Source organism: Corvus brachyrhynchos, unplaced genomic scaffold (genome assembly GCF_000691975.1).
Source record: "Corvus brachyrhynchos isolate BGI_N302 unplaced genomic scaffold, ASM69197v1 scaffold580, whole genome shotgun sequence".
Lineage (NCBI taxonomy): Eukaryota > Metazoa > Chordata > Aves > Passeriformes > Corvidae > Corvus > Corvus brachyrhynchos.
The window spans coordinates 367014-371828 of record NW_008240032.1 but is presented as its reverse complement, the minus strand read 5'-3'; the positions used below and the strand labels follow the sequence as shown (position 1 = coordinate 371828).

General features: G+C 58.4%; 1 long non-coding RNA gene across 1 annotated transcript; it reads right to left on the bottom strand.

Annotated features, from left to right (window-relative positions):
* Nucleotides 1-416: 416 nt before the first annotated feature.
* On the bottom strand, nucleotides 417-2238 carry LOC108449024. The gene is made up of 2 exons (XR_001865120.1): nucleotides 2087-2238; nucleotides 417-1588 (listed from the first exon to the last, which is right to left on the bottom strand). It is a non-coding gene; the product is annotated as an uncharacterized LOC108449024 (long non-coding RNA).
* Nucleotides 2239-4815: the final 2577 nt, after the last annotated feature.

The following is a 4815-nucleotide window of genomic DNA, read 5'->3' as shown; positions in this document are numbered from 1 at the left end:
GCAGGGACACCTCCCACTGTGCCAGGCTGCTCCAGCCCCAATGTCCAGCCTGGCCTTGGGCACTGCCAGGGATCCAGGGGCAGCCACAGCTGCTCTGGGCACCCTGTGCCAGGAAGATTTTTCTCCCTAATATCCAATTTAAATCTCTCCTCTTTTAGTTCGAAACTGTTCCTCCTTTACCTATCACGATCTGCCGGTGTTAAAAGTCCCTCTGCAGCTCTCCTGGAGCCCCTTTAGGCCCTGCAAGGGGCTCGCAGCTCTCCCTGGAGCCTTCTCCTCTCCAGCTGAGCACCCCCAGCTCTCCCAGCCTGGCTCCAGAGGGGCTCCAGCCCTGGAGCAGCTCCGTGGCAGGGACATTTCCCAGTCCAAAGCAATGCCACTAAATCAGAGAATCACGGAGTCACGGAGTCACAAACTGGTTTGGGTTAGAAGGGACTTTAAAGCTCATCTCCTTCCAGCCCTGCAGAAGCATTTGGAGACCAACGCAGTGGGGTGGGGCATGAATGCAGATTGATCCCTGTGCGTTTCTGTCAACAAATGTCCCTTTGTGCCCTGACATCCTCACCGGGGCTCTGCGGAGGGAAATCTCCGGGCTGTGCCCTCCTGGGCACGGGAGGATGGACCTTGGTGCCACTGCAGTCGCTGCTCCTGCAAGGCTGCAGCCTGGATTTGCGGGATTTAAGGGCTGGAGGATTTACAAGCTTCATTTTGTTGCTTCTGGTGGAAACAGCTGGGAATTGAGGAGAGCCGAGTGTTGGTTCTCCCCTGGCAGGGATGCCCCGAGCTCCTGCCCCCTGACCCCACTGCAGAGGTGCCCAGGATCCTTCCTGGGGTGACCTGGAAGCCGCTGGTGACAGCTTTGCCCCTCTCCCTCGGTGCCACATCGCTTTTCCTCCCGGATTTCGGGGGAGGAGAACTCTTTGCCAAGTTGCTGGAAGCGCTGCACACACAGATTTGAGTGTGAGACACCACCAGAGCCCCAAACCTCCGCTGCTGGGCCCAGCCTGGGCGAGTCCCGAGGACACCGATGTCTGAGTGACACTCTCGGTGTCCCAGCCTCCTGCCGTCCCCTGCTGCAGCCCCGAGCAGGGTGCTGGGGGTGCCTTCCCACCCACGCCCAACCATCTGGGGCTGCATGAGCGAGGCTCAGCTGACGGCGAGCAGCGCCCGCGGGCGGGGGGACCGGGGCGAGCGTGGCTCGGCTGCGCATCCCCCGCTGCCAGCGCGGCTGCCGGGGCTGGGAAAGGAGCAGAAATCCCTTTTTCCAGGAGGTAAAGGCTGAGGAGGTGTTGGGGAAGGTGCTTCGTTGAGCTGGATGTTTCCGAGAGCACGGAAAGGAATCTGCTAGAAGAGGCTTCTCCCTGCGCAGGGTGCCCGGGTCGTGTCCCCGCGGCTCCCCGGGGACAGCAGCTGCTCAGGAGCCTCCCCCGTTCTCACAGCCCCGCGCTGGGGATGTCACCGCGGTATCAGAAATAAACGAGCAGCTCAGGCTGTCGCCGGGGGAGCTGCAGCCTGGACGCGGCCGTGGTCACATTCCGTCCCTCCGGCCACCGGTGCGGCTGGTCCGGCCCAGCCAGCGGGAGCATCCCTGCGTGGGAAGGAGCACCCTGAGCACACCCACGGCCCTGGGACAGAGGTTCCGCGGCTGGAGCCGCTTCTGGAGCGTGCCCGGCTCGCACCAGCGCTGCAGCAGGCGCAGGACGGGCCGCTCCCCTCCTGTTTGTGCTGTCCTGGATTTTCCTGGTGCTTCCCGCAGGATCTATAACCCACCGAGCCCAGGATGGCCCCGAATAAATCACTCCTGACCGACCTTTCCCTCTTTGGGCATTAAATCCCCCCGAGAAGAGTTAAATCCCTGCAGCCCCGGGGATGCTGCATCCCCTCAGGCGAACCCTCCGCTGCTGGAGCTGTGTCCCGCCTGTGCTTCCCTGCAGGGACCATTCCCAGCTCCGTGGGCGCCTCTGCCGCGTCCCCAACACCCAGCGCGGAGCAGCCTGGCGCCTTCCCGTGTCTTCCAGTGATTTCGCTGTTTCCAGGTCCCCAAGCCCCGTTTCTCTCCTGCGACAGCTGATCGGATCTGACTCACGCTCGGCGTGTGATCGGCTCCAACCCCGGCGCTGCTGCTCCTGAGCTCCGCCGGCTCCTTGTGCTCTGGGTTTGTCCCACCGGGGCAGGACTGGATGGGATCTTGGGAAGGATTTGTCCCCGGGCAGGGTGGGCAGGGGCTGGCATGGAACTGCCAGAGCAGCTGGGGCTGCCCCTGGATCCCTGGCAGTGCCCAAGGCCAGGCTGGACATTGGGGCTGGAGCAGCCTGGCACAGTGGGAGGGGTCCCTGGGGGTGGCACTGGGTGATCTTTAAGGTCCCTTCCAACACAAACCATTCCATGATTCCATAAAAACCCCCAGCAATGTCCTCCAGGTGACTCTTTCCAGCTGTGCTATCCCAGTCCTCACTGCCTCCAGCTTTTGCTGCTTTTCCCTGCGATCGGTAGCAGTTAATGGAGTTCTTTCACATCTTCAACATCCCTGGAGGTGTCCAAGGCCAGGCTCGATGGGGCTGGGAGCAGCCTGGGACAGTGGGAGGTGTCCCTGCCATGGCAGGGCTGGGATGGGATGAGCTGTAAGATCCCTTCCAACCCCAAACCATTCTGGGATTCCCTGATTCTTTCCCTTTCCCAAAGGCACAGTCTCAGTGAAGCAAATCACAACATCCAGCCCCAGAAGGAACCTCCTGGAGCTCTGAGCATCAGCCACAGCCTGGCAGTACCCAGAGCCGATATTCCTGACTGGCATTACTTTGGAGAGAGGATGAGACAGACCCTAATACGGTTTTGAAAGATGATGCAAGCGGGCAGGAAGGATTGCTGGAGCTTATTTCCAACTGTGGACACTGGGAAAGGAGCGGGGATGTGGCCACAGCTGAGCTGTTCCTGTTCCCAGGCACACCCGAAATCCCTGAGCTGTTCCCAGGGACACCTCAAATCCCTGAAATATTCCTACTCCTAGGAACACCCCGAATCCCTCAGGAGCTGTTCCCAGGAACACCCCAAATGCCTCAGGAGCTGTTCCCAGGAACACCTCGAATCCCTGAGCTGTTCCCAGGAACCCCCTGAACCCCTCAGGAGCTGTTCCCAGGAACACCCCAAATCCCTGAGCTGTTCCCAGGAACACCCTGAACCCCTCAGGAGCTGTTCCCAGGAACACCCTGAATCCCTGAGCTGTTCCCAGGAACACCCTGAACCCCTCAGGAGCTGTTCCCCTTCCCAGGGACACCCTGAACCCCTCAGGAGCTGTTCCCCTTCCAGGAACACCCTGAACCCCTCAGGAGCTGTTCCCACTCCCAGGAACACCCTGAATCCCTGAAATATTCCCCTTCCCAGGAACACCCCAAATCCCTCAGGAGCTGTTCCCCTTCCAGGAACACCCTGAACCCCTGAGGAGCTGTTCCCCTTCCCAGGAACACCCTAAATCCCTGAGGAGCTGTTCCCCTTCCCAGGAACCCCCTGAACCCCTCAGGAGCTGTTCCCAGGAACACCCCAAATCCCTCAGGAGCTGTTCCCCTTCCAGGAACACCCTGAACCCCTGAGGAGCTGTTCCCCTTCCCAGGAACACCCCAAATCCCTCAGGAGCTGTTCCCGTTCCCAGGAACACCCGAACTCCCTGAGCTGTTCCCAGGAACACCCTGAATCCCTGAGCTGTTCCCAGGAACACCCCGAATCCCTCAGGAGCTGTTCCCCTTCCCAGGAACACCCTGAATCCCTCAGGACAAGTCCCGTGGCTGCACTGTCCATCCTGAGGGCACAAGGACAACCTGCCTGGCTTTCCTCTGGTCCATCTCAAGCTGAAATCAAAATAATTTCAGTATTTTGCCCTTTTTTCTTTTGCTTCCGAGGAAATCTGGCTGCAGGATCGTTGCTCCCCACGTATTTCCATGTTCCGAAGCACTGGGAATATAAATATGGAGGGTGAATCATATCCTTGCTTTAAATAAAGCTCCTTCCACCCTCGAGGACGTGTTCGTCACCGACTGTGTGACTCCTGTGATTGAGCAGTGCTCAGAAGGAATAAAGCAGCCAATAATTATCCTGAAATTCCTAAGGAGCACTTTATTGAGGAAGAGATCATGAAAGAGGCAACGTTTGAGGGGAAGAAATGAAGGTTTTTATTAAATCAAACTATAGAGCTGGAAAATAACGACTGGCTTTTGACCACCGCTCGGAGTTCAGCCATGGACAGTGGAAAGTGTGGAAAAACCAATTTTTTCTCTCTATCCTGTTGAATCTAAAGATGTTTGTGAGTCAGCCCTGCCTCCCTTCCATCCTCTCCCGGCAGAGCTGTCACGGCACTGTCACAGCGGGACAATAAAAGTCACCTCCTCATCTGCCAGAGGGACGGACTGGGGGGATGATTTGTGGAAAAAAAGGGAATGTTGCCTTTCCCTGCTGCAGATCCCACCCTCACCTCGTTGTTTTCCTGCTTTTCCCTCGGGATGCTGTGCTGGCAGTGCCGGGAAGGGCTGGGTGATCCCTCACCTTGGGGGCTTTGGTGGCCTTTCCTCCTTTCCTCCACTCCAAAATGTCCCAACACTTTCCAGGCCATAAAAGAAAAGTTTGGAGAGCCGGCCTTGGAGTCAGGGAAGTTTCTCCAGTGGAGTCTTGGAGGAGGTGAGAGGCTCACGGCCGGAGGTCTCAAGCATCCTCTAGGGATGGGGACAGCCCTGCTCCTGTGGGAGGAGGCACTGGAGCACCTCTGCAAACCCTTTGTGCCCCAAACCAGGGCAAATCTTCCTAAAAATCCTCCTTCTCCGCAGGTCA